At 43.2% G+C, this 25253-nt stretch overlaps 1 protein-coding gene across 1 annotated transcript in view; it reads left to right on the top strand.

Annotated features, from left to right (window-relative positions):
- Positions 1–3258: 3258 nt before the first annotated feature.
- The window catches only part of LOC124597664, a 307295-nt gene continuing 285300 nt past the window's right edge, over positions 3259–25253 (top strand). Inside the window, exon 1 of the mRNA XM_047135951.1 lies at positions 3259–3329. The gene's annotated coding sequence lies outside the window, so the exon portion shown is untranslated. The remainder of the gene's footprint in view (positions 3330–25253) is intronic.

Raw genomic sequence — 25253 nt, 5'->3', positions numbered from 1 at the left:
CGCCATGCACCGTACAGTTGTTTGCGGAGTATCTATGTAGATGTAGATGTAGACTGCTCTCAATATTCCGTTTGGGATCTTTGAGTATCAGTTCATACCTTACTGTATTAAAAACGCCGCCCAAATGAGGCAATGTTTTATCGACTCAGTCCCTGTTTAACTTTCTCTTCGCCTGGGCGTACCTCATCGATATTCTCGGGTTCTCATCAACTGTCAGAGAGCATCAGTAGCACGTTGAACAAGGCTGTGCGGCCTTGGAATCGAACGTCGTCGAGATGAATCATGAAATGTTGCAGCGCAGCAGCACCACCGTCGCTTTCCTGGGTCATCCGTTTCATCTGATGGCATGTGCCTCCCTTTGGACTTGGTCGACCTCATTCTCAGCCTGCTTCTCCTGGAAGATTATTCTGAACTAAGACGCTTTCTGGGCATGATCTGTGTTTATCGCCAACACCTTCCCCATGCAGCTTCCATATTCATGCCTTTGACTCATGCATTGGCCATGAAGAACACACCAGGCAAACAGCGTGTCCGTTGGATAAATGGCATGACTGGTGCGTTCAACAGTCGGAAGACCGCGCTTTCCAAGGCTGCTATCCTTGCCCACCCATTCTGGAAGCACATGTGTCCTTCATCACATACGCCAGCGACACGCTCATTGGTGCCATGCTACGACAGCACGTGGGTGACACTATGGAACTACTCCACTTCTTCTTGAAAATACTAACAACATCTCAGTGCAAGTGTTCTGTGTTTGACCAAGAACTTTTAGCTGTTTATGAGGTGATCAAATACTTCTGTAATAACATTGGAGGACATTCCTTCACTATACATGAACCACAAACCTCTTCCTGACACTATTCACAAACCATCTCATGATCTCCCTTCTCTCAGGTTTCGCCACCTCCACCTTATCTGCCAGTATTCCATGATGCATGGTACATCCGCTGGGCAGAGAACGTGGTTCTGGGTTACCTCTCAAGGATCAATATCATCGCCATGTCTATCGATTTCGAAGATCTGGCACTCTGGCAGGCTGCTGACACATCACTCCAACAGTTACTCACTGACTGATCGAGTTCACTTGCACCTGAAATGCACCAGCTTCTCGGAGTGAAGACACTGGTACTCTGTGACACATCAACAGTCATGGTTCGACCAGTCATCCCCAACCAAAATGCGATGTGACATCTTTGACCCTTTACACAATTTCGCCCACCCGGGTGTAAGAACAACCACCACAATGTTACCTGAATGTTACATTTTTCTGGGTGTGAAGCAAGACTACTGCACGTGGGCGAGAACATGCATCCCCTGCCAACGTTGAAGATTGGCACGTACCCTCCCTGGCACCTACGCCATCGTCCCCTCCCCCCTCCCAGCAGGCCGAGGATCGTTCACATTGATCTCATGGGTCCACTCCCTGCATTCGAGGGTTTCAAATACATACTATCTGTGACTGGCTGGGGCACCTGGTGGATTGAGGCAGTTTTTCTGGAGGACATAGTGGCTGACACCGTTTCCCACATGTTCATCAACATGTGGATCTTCCGATCTCACATTTGTCCTGACCAGGGACCAGGGCTGCCAGTTCAAGTATAAATCTAAAGTGTTCGATTGGCTGGGAGCTCTGTGTGATGTATGGAAGTTCCACACCATGCCATACGACCTGCAGAGCAGTAGTCTGCTCGAATGCTGTCACAGGACACTCAAACCTGCGCTCATGTGCCATGCCAGGCTCTGGTCCAAGGTATTTCCCTGGATTCTTCTAGGCATCACTGGCTTAACATGGGAACATGTAGGGGTTGACTGCTGCAGATCCCATGTTCAATCATGTGCATTGTATAGTGTGCTCTGAGACACTTGTCCCTGCACCAGCGTTGTATGTTGCTGTCAGCTCTGCTGCAGGTCTCCACCTGTCCTGCTTTAGAGCAAGGGTACAATATCATGTTTTGTGGTGAGATATGGGTGTTCCATATGCTTGTATGGTGTTGTTGGCTGCGATATCCTATCTGAGGCAGTTCTGCACCCAGTGTCAGCTTTTTATTTGATGGCAGTTCAGCGAGTTGTGCGTTGATGATGACGTGGACAACACAGCAACCAGTACCAAGGTGGATAAAACCCCAGCTGCCGAGGAATTGAACCCATGACCTAGTGACAACAGTGCTAACCATTAGACCACTACCAGAATTTCCAGTAGAGATGTCCAGAGTAAAATTAACCCTGCAGCTGCGGAAGAATATATGTCCATTTAATATGACTGTATTTACTCTGGTCGTCTCTACTGGAAACTCGGGTAGTGGTTGGTTTACCCTAGTCATCGTTCGTTGTAAAAACGCCTCCCATCCCGGACTTGAATCTTTCGCCGTGCTGCTAGAGCGACTACAGCACGCGTACGGGATAACTCTCGCCTGCTTGTGCCAGCAGATTCAAAGTCCGTTATCAGCGCGTGACGTAATCAAGGCCACTTGTCTCCTATATAAGCGGGCAGTGCACGTCAGCAGAACCTTTCGACTGAAACATCAATTTGTTTAACTTGTCGAATGTTTTACAAGGTGACGTGATAAGACACCCAGAAGGATTTTGCACAATCGACACTTCCCACGTATTTATATCTGCCCTTTGACAAAGTTCCTTGTATCAGTCAATATTCCCACTTTCTTCCCTGTTCCCCTTACATATTTTCCATACCGTGACATGCGCTCACAACGCCACCGGACTACATTCAATCCAACTTTTGCCACTGGACATAATGTTTAGGCTCATCAATGTACTTCATCATCTTTGATTTTTAGGATCTTTCCTTTCGTTGCCTTAGCTGTCTGTTTTTACTCTCCTTGATAGCATCATACATTAAACTCTGTCAATTTTATCTTCTCCCAGTGTTCTGTTGTCCATGATTCACATCTTTGCAGATCTGTATTTCACATACAAAAACTTTTTCAATACCATATCATTATTTGACATTAGTAAGGCACCCTTCGTTAGTTTATTTAAAACACCTAACGATCTCATATTGTTCAGATTTCCTTGTGTATTATGTGAAATTTTATCCACGGTTGCTATTGTATTTTGTTGGTGGCTGCCAACGAGTTTAACTCGTTGGTGGCTGCATGATGCGGAAACACGAATGGCCGTTTTGAAAACTAAAAAAAAAAAAAAAAGCTTCGGTGCCTGCATTATCTCTGGTAGGGTCGACCCGGGAATTTTGCATGTGTATTGTGTACATTGTTGGTTCCGTGAAAGTCAAATGCCGTAAGTGACTTGTAAAAACAATGGTTGAAATACTGGAGCTGTTGTAGACAGTTTGGCTTGGATGCCTTTCAGCGGTAAATGTCTTCAGCTATTTGCTAATTAAATAATTTCTCCACAAGGTGCGACATAGGCGAAGAGAACAATGATCCAGAATGTGAAGAATAAGTGTAATGTATTTCCGTCCATGAATTATTGTCAGAGACGGAAATAAAAGAAATGTATCCTATAAATAATATCCGACTTAATCCTGTGTTGGTTGCTACCTGTAATGGTTCGCACTATTAGTTATTTGAAACGAGTCCATACGTTTACTAACCCATTAAGGAATTCCTTCGGAGTGCGTATATCATAGCGGAGGTCTTATTCAGTTGAATAGGTTCTTTTTAAAATAAAGTGGTGTAATGCTTCTGAAAACAATTTGTAATTTACCGTGCTTCCGAATACTGCTTGTCTTTACTCAGTAGTCATTTGTTGTAAGTTGTTAATTTACTTATGAAAGCATGGCGTTGAAACACTTTAATTTTATTTATATGCTAAATAAGCTTGTCAGAATGTTACTTACGCCTAGCATTCACGTAATTTACAAGGTAGCATAAAGCAAAGTTCTGTTTGATAGTAGACAGAAAGACCTTATGTGCATAATTTTCGCTTCCACAAACGTAGCTTAGGTTAACGTTATTATAGTTTCGGTAATATAACCGCCCCTACCCCAAGTACCTTGAAATCTTGCGGCTGAGAAGTGATCAGCAACGTAGCCTGATTTTACCATACGCGCATAACTAGCTTTTAGTTACAAAACTAAAACTGCACAATAAATTCAGAATACCTATATTAGCGGACAAACCTCAGCAGAGTATTTTTTACAAATTACGAATATATTTTGCATGAACTACGAAAAATTTTAGGGGGAGACCGCTACTTAACTCGTACTGGGTTTGTGATATGGAATAATGTATCTACATATATTTTTAAATTCTTACGCTATGTGGATACTAGTAACCCATTCCCTACATGCAAAACAAACTTGAGTTGTCAACAGTGATGGAATGGGGCCTAAATGTGTAAGGCTGGGTTGCTCATTCTCATCACTTGTATTTAGTTTGTACTATATATTGAACATACAATGAAGAAACTGAACTACTATATGAGGATGACGGAATAAAGAATTGAATGAGCTGAGCGAGGGGGGGGGGGGGGGATACAAGGCAGATTGTTAATAAAGTAGGTTGGTAAACTGGGCAGAAGAGGTCTTGCAGACAACAGGACTGAAGGACTGTCAAACCAACTGTATGTTTGATGAGGAAAGTAATAACAGCTTACATTGACCTAAAAGTGCATACTTAGTATTGTTATCCAACTAAATATTTATTAACTGTCATATAATGTGGATCCTTCTGTTGACCACCAGTCTCACTGCTTGATCTAATGGGAAACATTAGACAGATCCTTACTTAACATGTGCTTAACTTCACCTGTCGTACTGTAGTGATTGGAGGCCAATCAAATGAGATAGTTTTCTTAGCAGAGGGTGGGATGAAATACCCTGTGAAATGTTATTAAATGTCTTTTCTGAAAACTACATAGAAGAGATAGTCCAGAACTTTCATCATGGTGAAAATATATTAGATCTAATGGCAACAAATAGATCTGTCTTCTTGGAGGATGTCCTCAACGAAGCTGGTATTGGTGACCATGAGGAAGGTGCAGCAAAAATGTGTACCAAAGTATAACTAAAACAAGTTGAAAGATATCTACTTTCTGTAAACTAGATAAAGAAGCGGTAGTGTCATACCTCAGTGAGGATGTTGAAACTCTTAGCTCAGGACAGAAGCATATAGAGGAACCATGTAGCACTACTAGTCATTTTCTTTCCTGATCCACTTGCAAATAGAATGAGGGAAAAACAACATTCCTCCGTATGAGTCCTAAATTCTCATATCTTGTCTTCATGGTCCTTACACACAATGTATGTTGGCAGCAGTAGAGTTATTTGACAGTCAGCTTCAAATGCCAGTTCTCTTAATTTTCTCAATAGTTTTTCTCAAAAAAGAACTTTATCTCCCATCCAGGGTTTCCCATTTGATTCCCAAAGCATCTCCATAACACTTAACGTGTTGTTCGAATGTACCGGTAACAAATCTAGCAGCTCGCCTCTGAATTGCTTTGATGTCGTTCATCAATCTGACCCGGTACAGATCCCAAACACTTAAGCAGTACTCAAGAATAGGTCGCACCAGCATCCTATATGTGGTCTCCCTTACAGGTTAACCACTCTTTCCTAAAATTCTCCCAATAAACCGAAGTTGACCACTTGCCTTCCCTTGCCTTGCCTTCTCATATGCTCGTTCCATTTCATATCACTTAGCAACATTTGTTGTTGTTGTGGTCTTCAGTCCTGAGACTGCTAAGCATATTTGAATGATTTGACTGTGTCAAGCAGGACTCTAGTAATACTGTGTTCGAACATTGTTCTTCTTACTCATCCTCATTAACTTACATTTTTCCTCATGTTGGACTAGCTGCCATTCATCACACTAACTGGAAATTTTGTCTAAGTAATCTTGTATCTTCCTACAGTCACTCAACTTCGACACCTTACCATACAGCACGGCATCATCAGGAAACAAACACAGGTTGCTGCCCACTCTGTCTGCCAAATCATTTATGTGTATAGAGAACAACAGTGGTCCTATCACACTTTCCTGGGGCACTCAAGATGATACCTTTGTCTCTTAAGAACACTCACAATCAAGGACAGCATACTGTGTTCTATTTCTTAAGAACTCTTTGAGGCACTCGCATACCTGTGAACTTATTCCATACGCTTGTACCTTTGTTAACAGCCTGCAATGGGGCATCGTGTCAAATGCTTTCCAGAAATCTAGAAATATGGAATCTGCCTGTAAGTGGTGAATATAAGGGTATATTGCAACCCCTTTCGTGCTGATCCCATAATAATTGAGAAGACAATATCAGACTAATTACAGCTTACACATAGGCCTTCAAGCAATCATTCTTCTGGCAGTGTGTCCGTGAATGGAAAGGAAGAAAGGCCTGATAATCGGTACAATGGGATACATTCTTCGCCATGCATTTCATAGTGGTTTGCAGAGTGTAGATATAGGTGTAGATGAACTCTTCTACAAATTGTTAACAGACATTTAAGTTCAGCTAAATATTGCACCATGTAGTCTGTGAACTGAATTGTTCCTTATCATTATATATCATACATACCCATCCGCCCATGAACCATGGACCTTGCTGTTGGTAAGGAGGTTTGTGTGCCACAGCGATACAGATAGGCGTACCATAGGTGCAACTACAACGAAAGGGTATCTGTTGATAGGCCAGACAAATATGTGGTTCCCGAAGAGGGGCAACAGCCTTTTCAGTAGATGGAGGGGCAACAGTCTGGATGATTGACTGATCTGGCCTTGTAACACTAATCAAAACGGCCTTGCTGTGCTGGTACTGCGAACGGCTGAAAGCAAGGGGAAACTACAGCCGTAATTTTTCCTGAGGGCATGCAGCTTTACTGTATGGTTAAATGATGATGGCGTTCTCTTGGGTAAAATATTCTGGAGGTAAAATAGCCCCCCATTTGGATCTCCGGGCGGGGACTACTCAAGAGAACGTCGTTATCAGGAGAAAGAAAACTGGATCGGAGCATGGAATGTCACATCCCTCAATCGGGCAGGTAGGTTAGAAAAGTTAAAAAGGGAAATGGATAGGTTAAAGTTAGATATAGTGGGAATTAGTGAAGTTCGGTGGCAAGAGGAACAAGACTTTTGGTCAGGTGAATACAGGGTTATAAATACAAAATCAAATAGGGGTAATGCAGGAGTAGGCTTAATAATGGATAAAAAGAAATAGGAGTGAGGGTAAGCTACTACAAACAGTATAGTGAACGCATTATTGCGGCTAAGATAGACACGAAGCCCACGCCTACTACAGTAGTACAAGTTTATATGCCAACTGGCTCTGCAGATGACGAAGATATTGATGAAATGTATGATGAGATAAAAGAAATTATTCAGATAATGAAGGAAGACAAAAATTTAATAGTCATGGGTGACTGGAATTCGATAGTAGGAAAAAGGAAGAGAACGTAGTAGGTGACTATGGATTGGGGTTAAGATATGAAAGAGGAAGCTTCCTGGTAGAATTTTGCACAGAGCATAACTTAATCATAGCTAACACTTGGTTCAAGAATTATGAAAGAAGATTGTATACATGGAAGAAGCCTGGAGATACTAGAAGGTATCAGATAGATTATATAATGGTAAGACAGAGATTTAGGAACCAGGTTTTAAATTGTAAGACATTTCCAGGGGCAGATGTGGACTCTGACCACAATCTATTGGTTAAGAACTGTAGATTGAAACTGAAGAAACTGCAAAAAGGTGACTTTTAAGGAGATGGGACCTGAGTAAACTGACCAAACCTGAGGTTGTACAGAGTTTCAGGGAGAGCATAAGGGAACAATTGACAGGAATGGGGGAAAGAAATACAGTAGAAGAAGAATGGGTAGCTCTGAGGGAAGAAGTAGTGAAGGCAGCAGAGCATCAAGTAGGTAAAAAGACGAGCTCTTGTAGAAATCGCGGGTAAGAGAAGAAATATTGAATTTAATTGATGAAAGGAGAAAATATAAAAATACAGTTAATGAAGCAGGCAAAAAGGAACACAAACATCTCAAAAATGAGATCGACAGGAAGTGCAAAATGGCTAAGCAGGGATGGCTAGAGGACAAATGTAAGGATGTAGAGGCTTATCTCACTAGGGGTAAGATAGATACTGCCTACAGGAAAATAAAAGACACCTTTGGAGAAAAGAGAACCACTTGTATGAATATCAAGATCTCAGATGGAAACCCAGTTCTAAGCAAAGAAGGGAAAGCAGAAAGGTGGAAGGAGTATATAGAGGGTCTACATAAGGGTGATGTACTTGAGGACAATATTATGGAAATGGAAGAGGATGTAGATCAAGATGAAATGAGAGATGTGATACTGCGTGAAGAGTTTGACAGAGCACTGAAAGACCTAAGTCGAAACAAGGCCCCGGGAGTCGACAACATTCCATTAGAACTACTGACGGCCTTGGGAGAGCCAGTCCTGCCAAAACTCTACCATCTGGTGAGCAAGATTTAAGAGACAGGCGAAATACCCTGAGACTTCAAGAAGAATATAATAATTCCAATCCCAAAGAAAGCAGGTGTTGACAGATGTGAAAATTACCGAACTATCAGTCTAATAATTCACGGCTGCAAAATACTAACACGAATTCTTTACAGACGTATGGAAAAACTGGTAGAAACTGACCTTGGGGAAGATCTGTTTGGGTTCCCTAGAAATATTGGAACACGTAAGGCAATATTGACCCTACGACTTATCTTAGAAGAAAGATTAAGGAAAGGTAGACCTATGTTTCTAGCATTTGTAGACTTAGAGAAAGCTTTTGACAATTTTGACTGGAATACTCTCTTTTCATATTCTGAAGGTGGCAGGGGTAAAACACAGGGAGCGAAAGGCTATTTACAATTTGTACAGAAAGCAGATGGCAGTTATAAGAGTCGAGGGTTATGAAAGGGAAGCAGTGGTTGGGAAGGGAGTGAGACAGGGTTTTAGCCTCTCCCAGATGTTATTCAATCTTTATATTGAGCAAGCAGTAAAGGAACAAAAGAAAAGTTCGGAGTAGGTATTAAAATCCATGGAGAAGAAATAAAGACTTTGAGGTTTGCCGATGACATTGTAATTCTATCAGAGACAGCAAAGGACTTGGAAGAGCAGTTGAATGGAATGGACAGTGTCTTGAAAGGAGGATATAAGATGAACATCAACAAAAGCAAAACAAGGATAATGGAATGTAGTCGAATTAAATCAGGTGATACTGAGGGAAGTAGATTAGGAAATGAGGCACATAAAGTAGTAAAGGAGTCTTGCTATTTGGGGAGCAAAATAACTGATGATGGTCGAAGTAGAGAGGATATAAAATGTAGACTGGCTATGACAAGGAAAGCGTTTCTGAAGAAGAGAAATTTGTTAACATCGATTATAGATTTAAGTGGCAGGAAGTCGTTTCTGAAAGTATTTGTATGGAGTGTAGCCATGTATGGAAGTGAAATGTGGACAGTAAATAGTTTGGACAAGAAGAGAATAGAAGCTTTCGAAATGTGGTGCTACAGAAGAATGTTGAAGATTAAATGGGTAGATCACATAACTAATGCGGAGGTATTGAATAGAATTGGGGAGAGGAGGAGTTTGCGGCACAACTTGACTAGAAAAAGGGATCGGTTGGTAGGACATGTTCTGAGGTATCAAGGGATCACCAATTTAGTATTGGAGGGCAGCGAGGAGGGTAAAAATCGTAGAGAGAGACCAAGAGATGAATACACTAAGCAGATTCAGAAGGATGTAGGTTGCAGTAGGTACTGGGAGATGAAGAAGCTTGCACAGGATAGAGTAGCATGGAGAGCTGCATCAAACCAGTCTCAGGACTGAAGACCACAACAACAACAACAACATAAACATACATATCATCCTGAAACTCTAAACTAACAAATGAGAACAGATGCTTCCAAATGTATGCAAGAGTAAAATGTAGTACAGTGTAATAACCTCTAAAACACACTTTTTTTTTGTCTGGAATCACAAACCATGTGATTGTTTACTGACTCAGAAGTGACATTCACTATGAAAGAGATGAAACGAAAGAGGTTAAATCGCTGCTATGCAAACACTATTTAGCTGTTATGTAACTACACCTTTATGTCTCAAAGAGCCCAAATTAAAATGATGGAAAAATTACTATTCAGGTTAACATCACAAATGTGTAGCTGTGGCAGTTGGACAAACAATGGTGGCACTAGTTGCTGTACTGAATTCCTTGTTACTGAAGAATGAAGTGGGAGTGGAGTGAGGGGTGAGGGAGGAAGGGTGGCAGCACCTGATCACCATATGTCATTCATGGAGATTCCCTTCAGGCTTAAAACCTCAGGGCGGCAGAGCTCGATAACAGGTATTCTGCCTAGCTTAAGTTGTAGGATTATGGTTACCATGGGGCCAATACAATAACTCAACAGAATTCTGTTTGAATGCTTCATTCCGTTCCCTTTGATTGGTAACTTCAGAGTAAAGCCAATAGCTGATGAGGCTACCAACATGGAAGCTAAGAATATTATTTGAAGCCTTTAATACCACCTTCTGATTTGTCTAAGGACATCACCATAATAGCAGACATGAATGACTCATCAAAATCCAATGCGTTACATACGCACCATAACAGACATGATAATTATTCTTATGGCAACACTTTCATTGGTGTTACCAACTCGCAACCAAGCTGTTGTGTCTCAGCTTAACCTACAAATTGGGTTATGCTATCGATCTGTTTCCATAATGTACTTTCCAGGAAATAACAACAATGTAGGTAAAGAGAGATTGCTACTTACCTTAAAGCTGACAGACAGGCACAATTGAAAGACACTTATACAGAGCTTTCGGCCACAACCTTCATCAGGAAAAAAGAAGCAGATACTGTTAGTGTACACAAGCAAGCAAGCACAGCTCCAGCACGCATGACCACCAAATCCAGCAGCTTGGGCCAGAATCCCAGTATCTCTTAATTGTGCCTGTCTGAAACTTAATTTAGCCGAGCAGTCTAAGGCGCTGCAGTCTACATCTACATTTATACTCCGCAAGCCACCCAATGGTGTGTGGCGGAGGGCACTTTACGTGCCACTGTCATTACCTCCCTTTTCTGTTCCAGTCGCTTATGGTTCGCAGGAAGAATGACTGTCTGAAAGCCTCCGTGCGTGCTCGAATCTCTCTAATTTTACATTTGTGATCTCCTTGGGAGGTATAAGTAGGGGGAAGCAATATATTCGATACCTCATCCAGAAACGCACCCTCTCGAAACCTGGCGAGCAAGCTACACCGCGATGCAGAGCGCCTCTCTTGCAGAATCTGCCACTTGAGTTTGCTAAACATCTCCGTAACGCTATCACAGTTACCAAATAACCCTGTGATGAAATGCGCCGCTCTTCTTTGGATCTTCTCTATCTCCTCCGTCAACCCGATCTGGTATGGATCCCACACTGATGAGCAATACTCAAGTATAGGTTGAACAAGTGTTTTGTAAGCCACCTCCTTTGTTGATGGGCTACATTTTCTAAGGACTCTCCCAATGAATCTCAACCAGGTACCCGCCTTACCAACAATTAATTTTATATGATCATTCCACTTCAAATCGTTCCGCACGCATACTCCCAGATATTTTACAGAAGTAACTGCTACCAGTGTTTGTTCCGCTATCATATAATCATACAATAAAGGATCCTTCTTTCTATGTATTCGCAATACATTACGTTTGTCTATGTTAAGGGTCAGTTGCCATTCCCTGCACCAAATGCCTATCCGTTGCAGATCTTCCTGCATTTCGCTACAATTTTGTAATGCTGCAACTTCTCTGTATACTACAGCATCATCTGCGAAAAGCCGCATGGAGCTTCTGACACTATCTACTAGGTCATTTATATATATTGTGAAAAGCAATGGTCCCATAACACTCCTCTGTGGCACGCCAGAGGTTACTTTAATGTCTGTAGATGCCTCTCCATTGATAACAACATGCTGTGTTCTGTATGCTAAAAACTCTTCAATCCAGCCACACAGCTGGTCTGATATTCCGTAGGCTCTTACTTTGTTTATCAGGCGACAGTGCGGAACTGTATCGAACGCCTTCCGGAAGTCAAGGAAAATAGCATCTACCTGGGAGCCTGTATCTAATATTTTCTGGGTCTCATGAACAAATAAAGCGAGTTGGGTCTCACACGATCGCTGTTTCCAGAATCCTTGTTGATTCCTACAGAGTAGATTCTGGGTTTCCAAAAACGACATGACTCGCAAGCAAAAAACATGTTCTAAAATTCTACAACAGATCGATGTCAGAGATATAGGTCTATAGTTTTGCGCATCTGCTCGACGACCCTTCTTGAAGACTGGGACTACCTGTGCTCTTTTCCAATCATTTGGAACCTTCTGTTCCTCTAGAGACTTGCGGTACACGGCTGTTAGAAGGGGGGCAAGTTCTTTTGCGTACTCTGTGTAGAATCGAATTGGTATCCCGTCAGGTCCAGTGGACTTTCCTCTGTTGAGTGATTCCAGTTGCTTTTCTATTCCTTGGACACTTATTTCGATGTCAGCCATTTTTTCGTTTGTGTGAGGATTTAGAGAAGGAACTGCTGTGCGGTCTTCCTCTGTGAAACAGCTTTGGATAAAGGTGTTTAGTATTTCAGCTTTACACGTATCATCCTCTGTTTCAATGCCATCATCATCCCGGAGTGTCTGGATATTCTGTTTCGAGCCACTTACTGATTTAACATAAGACCAGAACTTCCTAGGATTTTCTGTCAAGTCAGTACATAGAATTTTACCTTCGAATTCACTGAACGCTTCACGCATAGCCCTCCTTACGCTAACTTTGACATCGTTTAGCTTTTGTTTGTCTGAGAGGTTTTGGCTGCGTTTTCCCTTGGAGTAAAGCTCTCTTTGCTTTTGCAGTAGTTTCCTAACTTTGTTGTTGAACCACGGTGGGTTTTTCCCGTCCTTCACAGTTTTACTCGGCACGTACCTGTCTAAAACGCATTTTATGATTGCCTTGAACTTTTTCCATAAACACTCAACATTGTCAGTGTCGGAACAGAAATTTTCGTTTTGATCTGTTAGGTAGTCTGAAATCTGCCTTCTATTACTCTTTCTAAACAGATAAACCTTCCTCCCTTTTTTTATATTCCTATTAACTTCCATATTCAGGGATGGTGCAACGGCCTTATGATCACTGATTCCCTGTTCTGCACTTAGAGTCAAAAAGTTCGGATCTGTTTGTTATCAGTAGGTCCAAGATGTTATCTCCACGAGTCGGTTCTCTGTTTAATTGCTAGAGGTAATTTTCGGATAGTGCACTCAGTATAATGTCACTCGATGCTCTGTCCCTACCACCCGTCCTAAACATCTGAGTGTCCCAGTCTATATCTGGTAAATTGAAATCTCCACCTAAGACTATAACACGCTGAGAAAATTTATGTGAAATGTATTCCAAATTTTCTCTCAGTTGTTCTGCCACTAATGCTGGTGAGTTGGGAGGTCGGTAAAAGGAGCCAACTATTAACCTAGTTCAGTTGTTGAGTGTAACCTCCACCCATAATAATTCACAGGAACTATCCACTTCTACTTCACTACAGGATAAACTACTACTAACAGTGACAATCACGCCACCACCGGTTGCATGCAATCTATCCTTTCTAAACACCGTCTGTGCCTTTGTAAAAATTTCGGCAGAATTTATCTCTCCTCCGAGTCCTCTCTCTGGCATGGGTGTGTGTGTCTGTCCTTAGGATAATTTAGGTTAAGTAGTGTGTAAGCTTAGGGACTGATGACCATAGCAGTTAAGTCCCATAAGATTACACACACAGTTTTTGCAATTTAATGTGTCATCCTTACAGTAAGTAGCAATCTGTCTTTTCCTACATAGTTGTATTCCTACCTGGAGTTTCCATTATTTAATCTGTGTGTCTGATATGGAAAAGGTAAATATCAGTGGTTATAAACTAGCTGCACATATGAATAGAGAGAATAAGGTGGGAGGAGGAGTTGCCATGCATGTCTCAAATTATCACTGTGTAGAAAGCTTGGATACAAAAAAGTTTTGTCTAGAGCAACATATAGAAGCCAATTTGACATCTGTCATTAATTTTCCTGCTCAGGTAGTAAAGGACAGCAGCATATTGATAGATAACACTTTTATAGACCAGGATAGGTTTAAAAACATAAATTCTTGTCCTGTTGAGAATGGGCTTTCTGATCATGATGCTCAGCTAGTGTATATGACATATCTCCATTCAGTAATTCAAAACTACCCTCCAAAGCTGTGCGTTCAATTAATGACTCAACAATTAGAAATTTCAGAGAAAATCTTCAGCAGTTAGACTGGGATGTGGTGTACAAGGAACCCGATGCTAATTTAAAATATAACTTATTTCATGATACACTTGTAAGAGAATTTGAAAACTGTTTCCCCAAGGAAGTAGTTAAATCTAATTATAAGTAACCATGCAAAAAACCTTGGCTTACTAAAGGAATAAAAATATCTTGTAACCACAAATGGAACTGTATCTAACAACAAGAAAGAGTAATGACCCAGAAACATTATAAAAACTACTGTGGTACATTAAGAAAGGTTATTAAAAAGTCCAGAAGCATGTGCATCATGTCTAAGATTAATACCTCTGATAACAAAATCAAAACAATTTGGAATATTATTACAAGGGAGACGGGGCAACCAAGAGTACAGGATGACGGCATTACCATCAAAGCGAATGGAAACTTGACAAACAACAAGCTGGAAGTCGAAAACATTTTGAATTATCATTTTTTAACTGTTGTGGAGAAAATAGGATCTAAATGTTCATTAGAAGAAGCAAGGCAGTTAATGGAAGAGGCCTTACCCACACCATTTGATACAATTGAAATTCCACCCACCTCTCCTTTTGAAGTTAATAAGATAATAAACTCTGTCAAGAATAAAAGCTCGTATGGAATTGATGGCATTTCCAGCAGGATAATAAAAGCTTGTTCCCAAGAAATAACTGGGATTCTTAGCCACACATGTAATAGCTCTCTGAAGCTGGGGTGCCGCAAGGTTTGGTCTTGGGTCCTCCGCTGTTCTTAATATATATTGATGACTTGCCATTCTATATTCACGAAGATGCGAAGCTGGTACTTTTTGCCGATGATACAAGTATAGCTATGACACCCAATAGACAAGAATTAATTGGTGAAATTGTAAACGATGTTTTTCAGAAAACCATTAAGTGGTTCTCTGCAAATGGGCTCGCATTAAACTTTGACAAAACACAGTATATACAGTTCCACACAGTAAATGGAATGACACCATTAATAAATATAGACTTCGATCAGAAATCGGTAGCTAAGGTAGGATATTCAAAATTTCTAGGTGTATGCATTGAAGAGGGGTTGAACTGGACAAACACACTGAAGATCTGCTGAAACTTGTGAGTTCAGCTACTTATGCTATTAGGGTCATTGCAAATTTTGGCAATATACATCTCAGTAGATTAGCTTATCATGCCTATTTTCATTCTCTGCTTTTGTATGGCATCGTATTCTGGGGTAACTCATCATTGAGTAAAAGAGTGTTCATTGCACAAATGCGTGTAATCAGAATAATTGCTGGAGCTCATCCAAGATCATCCTGCAGACACTTATTTAAAGAGCTAGAGGTCTTCACTGTAGCCTCACAATATATATATTCACTTATGAAATTTGTTATTAACAATCCGAACGAATTCAAACGTAATAGCAGTGTACATGGCTGCAACACTAGGAGAAAGGATGATCTTCACTACTCAAGGTTAAATCTAACTTTGGCTCAGAAGGGGGTAAACTATGCTGCCACAAAGTTTTTGGTCACTTATCTAATAGCATCAAGAGTCTGACAGATAACCAAATAGCATTTAAAAGGAAATTAAAAGACTTTCTTAATGGCAACTCCTCCTACTCATTAAGTGTCATGTAATATTTTGTATAATGTAGTATCTTGTATAGACACCGTTTATTAACCTGACATGTTCCACATCATTACAAAGTGTCATATTCATGATCTCTGGATCAAGTACTAATCTAATCTAATCTCGAGGAAATAATATTGACGTCAAACAAATGTTGTCAGTGTTCTGTTATCTTTCTGTTTGCACACTGTGACATCACATGCCACAACTTCATTATGTCACAGCTCAAAGCAGACATCTTTTCTTATGCTGCTTATCTTTATCATCATAACCAAGATAGACACAAAGGCAAGACGTAATATAGCAGCACAAGTATATGTGTCTGTTAGCTCTGCAGATGATGAGATAAAATGATGTTTGTGGTGGGAGACAAAAATTTGTGATGTAGTATAGTAACGAGAGAGAAAAGGAAAGCTAGTAAAACATTGACTGAGGAACAAGAAACTGCCTGTAAATTTTGCTCAGAGTACAATTGAATCATGGCAGACAAACTGAATTAACAATGGTGAAAGAAGGTTAATACATATGGAAGAGATCTGGAGACAGTGAAAAGTTTCACATAGCTTGCATGATAGTGAGACAGATTTTGAAACTAGATTATAAACTGAGTAATATTTCCACAGGCAAATGTGGACTCTGTTGTGGTGCACAACACAAACACTGGTTTTGTAATCTTTTTATTGGTATACTACAGCACACGATGGCACAGTGTATGATCCTGAAACTGCTCAGAGGTGATCATGATCAGTAGTGTAACAATGTTCAAATCTTGAGAGTTGCTTAATAAGTAACAGTTCATGGCACATCATAGACTGTGTAACAATGTCCAGATCTTGAGGGTTGCTTAATAAGGAACAGTTCATGGGACAGCATAGACTGAAGCTGGGAGTCTCACATTGACCTAGATTTAGACAAGTGTAGACATCATTGTTGTCGGTGGTGCTAGTTTTGAATGGGCATGCACAGCTGGTATTGTAGACTTGCTCTGGAGGCAGACTGTGGAGCCTCTGGTGTCGAAACCTGCATCCATGGCTAGCAAGCCTTAGCCCAGTGCCTAGAGTAACAACTGTTGTCTGGCAGTGCGGCCGCTTCTCTGTGCGGCTAGCATAGCATATGGATCTGCAATGAGGTGTATGACAAAAGGTAGTGGTAACTGCGGGTTTACTACACTGACCCTAGCTTATTAATCATGATGCAAAAATCATATTTTTATATTCGCTCCCATCTGAGATAACTAACCCCAAACTTTACAAAAAATGAAAATTTTCAAATTTCAAAAATTCATAAAAAATTATGGAAACATTTGTAAGTGTTCTTGCTCTATATGAGGCTAGTAGTGTATGATATCTAACTATAGCAAAAAATAGACTCTCATAAATCACTTCTTGTTTGTTATTTTTGGGCCTAAAAAGCGGATTTTTGAAAATTTGGATACCAAACTTTGGAGGTCATTTTGACTGGTTATTTTTGAATTTAGGGTATTTTGTGTAATAGACAGTGTTGTAGAGGACACTTTTCTAAAAACAAACATGTCAACTGAAATGTTGTAACTTAACCCAATGCGGAGATATTCAAATTTTCGTCCAGATTGAAAAATCGTCGCACCCCTACAAATAAAAATGGCCGCCATCCAGTAAAAGTGCAAGATAAATTATTTAAAAAAATTGTTTTGAACGTCTCAAATATAGGGCAATCACATATAAAAAAATTAAAATACTTAAAAGTGGTTAAGCAACCATCACTGGACCACTTCATATGGATTAACCCACTGGGCAGTTTGTTTATATATCCTGAGGTCATCTATTCAAGTCCTTTGGTGGAGCAAGGAGTGTCACTCTGTGAGCAGGTACGAGTGTTTGTTCATTACATTACAAGCTTCTGGAAGTCATATTAAGATGTTTCACACACTAAAAGACTCTCTGGGAGACCAATTGCAAGGCCTGCTTAGTTTGTCTGACAGGTTTCAGACGGTGTCTGTGGTTGGTAGATCCAGATCCAGCTACAGTTGTTTTTGCCCAGTTTTGGAGACAGCATCTTGGCTGCAAGGTCCAGACATTCAGAGTTTGGTATTTTTGGTAGTTGGTACTGCAAATCTAGTTGCCTGATGTAGCCTCTTAGGGTGCCAAAACCAGGAAAAAATCCAGTTTGCACTCATTGTAAGTCAGCCGATCATTCCATGGAATGGACCCTTGTGGATGCCGTGGAGAGAACATGGTGCAGCTGACTGCAGATGGTCACTCATGTCGGTACCAACAATGTGTGTCACTATGGATCAGAAGGAATTCTCTCTGCTTTCTGGTGTCTCTCTAAAGTGGTAAAGACAGCCAGTATTGCTTGCAAGATGACGTGGAGCTCTTCATACGCAGCATCATTGACAGGACTGATTGTGGACCTTTGGTACAAAACTGAGTAGAGTGTCTGAATCAGTGGCTCAATTGGTCCTTTAGACTACAGTTTCCTTGATTTATGTCATAGGATGGAGGGATGTTGGAATTTGCTTAATAGAGCAGGGTTCCACTACACATGGGAGGTAGGTACATGGATACCTGGGTAACAGGGGCTTTGTGGAGTGAATGGGAAGTTTGTTTTAGGTTAGATGGTCTTGGAAAAGTACAAAGAGGGGTTCAGTGCCAGAGTGCAGGTAAAACACAGGATGAGAGTATACGTAGGAAATATTAGTATTATAGTCAAAATTGTCGTAGCTGTGTTAGGGAAGAACAAGAACTCCACTCATTTACAGAAAGCACTGAAGCAGAAATTGTTCTTGGCACCGAAAGCTGGCTGGAGGCAGATATACCGTAAGTTCAGCTGAAGTTTTCATCTGGGAACTAACGAAGTTCAGAAAGGATGGACTATGCTCAGATTGTGATGCTGGGTTTGTTGCTTTTAGAAACTTTATCTTGTAATGAAATTGAAGTAGATAGTTGGTATGATGGAAGTAGTGGGCTGGATATTAATTGTGATGTGGTCATTTTGATTCTGATTTATTAGATCTCAGACTGAATAGTCGAAGCCCTCAAGATGAATGACCCGTAAGTGTTCCCCTGGATGCAGGAAGATGTCTTCACTATGCTGGTTGCAGAGGATCGGACATGGCAGAATCTCCAATGAAGTGTTCTGGAAAGCCAGAAACTATCACCATAAATCACTAGCACAGTCTTGGCAATCCACTACCTGCAACAATTAAAAAACCTTGAAAAGCAATTTCAAAGGCTCAGTATAGTTAGAGGAGGGAGGCGTGCAAAGGTTGTTTGTACAGTTGTGCAAAGCCACTGTGCCAGTGTGGCATAGTGGTTGGTGCATCTGCCTATTGAGGAGGAGACCTGGATTCGAATCCCAGCCTTGGTACAAATTTTCATTAATTGTTTCAGTCTGCATATATACATTATTTACTAAACAAATTATAAAAGAATAAATTAACTGGTAATAATAAAATAACTTCTAAAATGCCCAAGGCAGCCTTGGCAATTGTTAACAAATCTTAATTGAAAACCTCTGAGAAGGCAATAAGGTAGGCTTACTGTACTAAAACACTCAAACTACAACTGCTAGGACTATTAAAAACACAACAATGATCAGGATAGTAATTGTAATTTTCATCAAGTAATGCCTTTAAGCCTGGGCTGCTCAGAACTGCACAATTTACAGTTCACTGTGCCAGTGCAGTACAGTCACACACAGAACACCTGGTTTGTTTAGGATAAATGGAAAGCCTTACCACCCTAAATGACTACAATTTTCATTCAATAACACCCATAAGCCTGGGATACACACAACTGCATAATTCACATTCCAGAACACCGGCACAATACAGTTATAGACAGAGAGCATAGCTTTGCTTAGAATAACAGTGTGGCTTCACTGCCTTAACTGCCTACCTGACTTTGTAAAGAGATTACCTGTGTGTAGCTTCTGTCAGTTGTTGCATGCCATTGTATAATCAGACAACTGTGTGCTGTGGGTTAAACACGTGTAGTGTGACCTCATCCAGACTAATAATTATGGTCAAACCACTATCTTGGATTTGATATCTAGCTACAGTGATGTACCACTGCTATTTCAACCCAGGATTAATATAACTTCTTTCAATAAGGTACCACACAGAAAACTGCCACATAAGAGGGAACATTTGCACGACATCAAATTTTTGAAGTCAAATAAACAACGCAGATGCCACTAGTCATGACCAGACCCAGCTCTTTTCAAAATACGATTCTACTCCTGGAATTGCCTAATCGTTTGACATGATGATTCAGACTCACAACAATCTTTCCTCCCCCTGCGGGTTCGGGTGTTAGAATAGGACCGCGGTATTCCTGCCTGTCGTAAGAGGCGACTAAAAGGAGTCCATCCCCCTCGAGGGGGTAGTCAGCACCTGCGTCCGGAGACGGGCGGTTCCACGACCTATAATTGTTGTCTTTTTGGTTTTTCACTTCTCGTTTCTTCCTTCCTTTGGTTGGTTCCTTTCTTTGTTCTTCTCCATCTCACTGTCTTCCTTACTGTTTCCCTTGCCTTCTTCTCCTTGCCTTCTTCTCCTTGCCTTCTCTGGTCTCCGCCTCGGCGTTTGAGACAGTCTGTCCTCTCTCTCTTCCTTTTCCTCTTCTTCCTTCCTCCCTGTGCGCGCCTGAAGGCCGACCCACGCGTTCGCACGCATAGCCGGTGACGGGGTAACGCGTAATTCCCCGCCCTGGGTAGACAAGTAAGGCACGCACGTACCCTTGGTAAAGGCCAGGCCCAGGGAGGGGTGATTGCCTGAGCTGATACCTTCTGACCATGCCAATTGGTCCCTCTGTCTGTTTCTCGGGAGGTGTGACCTGAGGTGTAAACATTCACCTAAGGCGGGAGTGCCCTCTGAGAGGGTCCCCATAAGGAAGGAGCGCGCCATCGGAGACGCTGGCAATCATGGGGGATTCCTCCGCAATGGATTTCTCTTCTTCTCTCTCGACTTCTGCCCACAAACGGAAACATGACCAGCCACCAGTGACAAAAGTACTACCGCCTGCCCCACAGTTCCTCGTCGTTTCTCGATCTGAGAACGGCAAGGATTTTTCCTCTGTCAACCCTTTCGTTATCCAGAAGGGCGTAGATGCCATAGCTGGTACTGTTATGTCTTGTACAAGGTTGCGTAATGGTACCTTGCTACTAGAAACAGAGCGCCTTTCAGGCACAGAAACTGCTTCGAGCCACACTCCTGCACACGTTCCCTGTCCGGGTGGAGGTTCACCGAACTTTGAATTCGTCTCGTGGTGTGGTCTATACTAGATCTCTCGACGGATTGACTGACGAGGAGATTCAGTCTTTCCTCGCTGAGCAGGGCGTGACGGCTGTCCATAGGGTCATGAAAAAGGTCAACAATGACCTTGTACCGACCCGGACACTTTTCTTGACCTTTGATAGTGTTCAGCTGCCATCGCGCATCAAAGCGGGCTACGAGGTTATTTCTGTTCGCCCCTATGTCCCGACACCTACGCGCTGCTACCAGTGTCAGCGTGTTAATCACACTCGCCAGTCTTGTTCCAATGTGGCTAAATGTCACTTGTGGCAGGGGTGCCCATGAGGGTGACTGTCCACCTCCGTCTCCTCGTTGTGTGAACTGTCAGGGTGACCATGCAGCGTCCTCCCGCAACTGTCCCATCTATAAGGAAGAACGATGTATCCAAGAAATTCGGGTCAAAGAGAAAGTGTCCACCTCGGCTGCTCGCAAGCTATTTGCTAGTAGGAAGCCCACGCTGCTCCCAGCGGGTAAATACAGTACTGTCCTCGCCTCTCCTCGGACTACCAGGGAGGTGGCAACCCAGACATGCGATCTGACCTTCAGCACCACGGTCGTCCATTCGGCCAGTGCTAAGATCGCGCGGTCGACGTTTCCTCTTCTTCCCATCACCCCACAGACACAAGCCCCTTCATCAGCTTGTGCTAAGACGAAGACCCAGAAGTCAGATGCACGAGCCTTCAAGAAGGAACCGTCCCGTGCAGACTTCCTACGTACCTCGACCTCCCAGCCATCGACCAGTACTTCCACCAAACTACCTTCCAAGAAGGCTCATAGGAAGCACAGTTCTCCTTCTCCGCCACGGCGCATTTCTTCTCCTGCACCACCCAGCGGTTGCCGCCCCAGGCCGTCATTCGTTTCGCCTGGCCGCACCGCTGGTAGCCGAACATATGGCCGTTCACCAGCGGAGGAAGCTCCCCCTCCCGGCCTTCTTACCAAGATGGCCGATGAACCTATAGAACCAATGGACGATGACTGTCTGCCTACTGATAGCGGCGGCAGTGCTCGCTCGAAGCCAGGCCCTCAGCGGCCTTCGAGGTGGCTCCTTCTTTCATCTTCCTTTTCTTCTTACGATGGCACTTCTTCACTGGATTATTCGCAGCATTCGCTCCAACCGAGAGGACTTGAAGTTGCTGCTCCACTTGCACCGTCCGCTCGTCGTAGCCCTCCAGGAAACGAAGCTACGCCCATGCGATCAAATTGCCTTGGCACACTACACCTCTGTGCGTTTTGACCTAGGTGTGTAGGTATTCCGGCTCATGGAGGGGTTATGTTGCTGGTCCGGGATGATATTTACTACGATCCCATCACATTGCACACCGGCCTACAGGCAGTTGCCATCCGAATTACTCTCCCCATTTTTACATTTTCCATTTGTACTGTTTACACTCCATCGTCGTCTGCCGTTACCAGGGCAGACCTGATGCAAATTATTGCTCAGCTACCTGCACCATTTTTGTTAACTGGAGACTTCAATGCCCACCATCCCCTTTGGAGCTCTCCAGCATCCTGCCCGAGGGGGTCCCTGTTAGCAGACCTTTTCAACCAGCTTAATCTTGTCTGCCTCAATACTGGCGCCCTACTTTTCTTTCGGACACATCTCACACCTATTCCCATTTAGACCTCTCTATATGTACTACCCAACTTGCACGCCGGTTTGAGTGGTATGCACTTTCTGATACATATTCGAGTGACCACTTCCCGTGTGTTATCCATTTCCTGCAGCATACCCCCTCTCCGTGCTCATCTAGTTGGAACATCTCCAAAGCAGACTGGGGGCTCTTCTCTTCCAGGGCGACCTTTCAGGATCAAACCTCCACAAGCTGCGATCGTCAGGTCGCCCACCTCACGGAAGTCATTCTCACTGCTGCTGAATATTCCATCCCTCACCCTACTTCTTCTCCACATCGCGTACCGGTCCCCTGGTGGACCGCAGCATGTAGAGATGCTTTACGTGCTCGTCGACGTGCTTTGCGCACCTTTAAACGCCACCCTACAGTGGCGAATTGTATCAATTATAAACGATTACGTGCACAGTGTCGTCGTATTATTAAAGAAAGCAAGAAAGCCAGCTGGGCTGCTTTCACAAGCACCTTCAACAGTTTTACTCCTTCTTCTTTTGTCTGGGGTAGCCTGCGCCGGCTATCTGGCACTAAGGTCCACTCACCAGTTTCTGGCTTGACGGTCGCGAATGACGTCCTTGTGGCCCCTGAGGATGTCTCCAATGCCTTCGGCCACTTTTTCGCAGAGGTTTCGAGCTCCGCTCATTACTACCCTGCCTTCCTCCCCCGAAAACAGGCAGAGGAGGCTAGGCCACCTAACTTCCGCTCCTCGAATCGTGAAAGTTATAGTGCCCCATTCACCATGCGGGAACTCGAAAACGCACTTGCCCGGTCACGGTCCTCCGCTCCAGGGCCTGATTCTATTCATATTCAGATGCTGAAGAACCTTTCTCCTGCGGGTAAAGGTTTCCTTCTTCGTACTTACAATCGCATCTGGATTGAGGGACATGTTCCCGCATGATGGCGCGAGTCTATTGTTGTCCCGATTCCTAAGCCGGGGAAGGACAAGCACTTGCCTTCCAGTTATCGACCCATCTCGCTTACCAGCTGTGTCTGTAAAGTGATGGAGCGAATGGTTGACTCTTGTTTGGTTTGGCTGCTCGAGTCTCGACGCCTACTTACCAATGTACAATGTGGATTTCGTAGGCGCCGCTCTGCTGTTGACCATCTGGTTACCTTGTCGACCTTCATTATGAATAACTTCTTGCAGAAGCGCCCGACCGCAGCTGTGTTCTTTGATTTGGAGAAGGCTTACGACACCTGTTGGAGGGCGGGCATTCTCCGCACCATGCATACATGGGGCCTTCGCGGTCGCCTCCCTGTTTTTATTCGTTCCTTTTTAATGGATCGACAGTTCAGGGTACGTGTGGGTTCTGTCCTGTCCAACACCTTTCGCCAGGAGAATGGGGTGCCACAGGGCTCAGTTTTGAGTGTCGCTCTCTTCGCCATAGCGATCAATCCAATAATGGATTGCCTCCCAGCTGATGTATCAGGCTCCCTTTTCGTGGACGATTTTACCATCTATTGCAGCGCGCAGCGTACATGTTTCCTGGAGCGCTGTCTTCAGCGTTCTCTTGACCATCTTTACTCCTGGAGTGTCGCCAGTGGCTTCCGTTTTTCTGCCGAGAAGACGGTCTGTATTAACTTCTGGCGCTACAAAGAGTTTCTCCCACCATCCTTACGACTCGGTCCCGTTGCTCTCCCATTCGTGGAGACAACAAAATTTTTAGGTCTTACATTTGACAGGAAACTTAGCTGGTCTCCACATGTGTCATATTTGGCTGCCCATTGTACCCGTTCTCTAAATGTCCTCCGTGTTCTCAGTGGTATGTCGTGGGGAGCGGATCGAACCGTCCTACTTCGTCTATATCGGTCGATCGTCCGCTCCAAGCTGGATTATGGGAGCTTCGTATACTCCTCTGCAAGGCCATCCATCTTACACCGCCTCAACTCCATACAACATCGGGGTTTACGTCTTGCGATCGGAGTGTTTTATACTAGTCCCGTTGAGAGTCTTCATGCTGACGCTGGTGAATTGCCACTCACCTACCGGCGCGATATACTGCTTTGTCGGTATGCCTGTCGGCTACTGTCAATGTCCGACCACCCGTCTTATCGTTCCTTTTTTGACGACTCTCTCGACCGTCAATACGGGTTGTATGTCTCTGCCCTGCTACCCCCTGGAGTTCGCTTTCGTCGCCTCCTTCAACACCTTAATTTTTCACTCCCTGCAACCTTTCGAGTGGGCGAGAGCCACACGCCACCTTGGTTCCAGGCTCAGGTTCACGTTCACCTTGACCTCAGCTCGCTCCCAAAGGAGCTTACCCCCGGTTCGGTCTACCACTCCCGTTTTGTCGAACTTCGTTCGAAGTTCATTAATATGACCTTCATTTATACAGATGGCTCTAAGACCAATGATGGGGTAGGGTGTTCTTTTATTGTCGGGGCACAAAGTTTCATATACCGGCTCCATGGCCATTGTTCGGTCTTCACAGCTGAGCTCTTTGCCATCTACCAGGCTGTTCTTTACATCTGCCGCCACCGACATTCTGCTTATGTCATCTGCTCCGATTCCCTGAGC

The sequence above is a fragment of the Schistocerca americana genome, chromosome 1 (assembly GCF_021461395.2).
Source record: "Schistocerca americana isolate TAMUIC-IGC-003095 chromosome 1, iqSchAmer2.1, whole genome shotgun sequence".
Lineage (NCBI taxonomy): Eukaryota > Metazoa > Arthropoda > Insecta > Orthoptera > Acrididae > Schistocerca > Schistocerca americana.
This window is presented reverse-complemented; position numbering and strand designations above follow the sequence as displayed.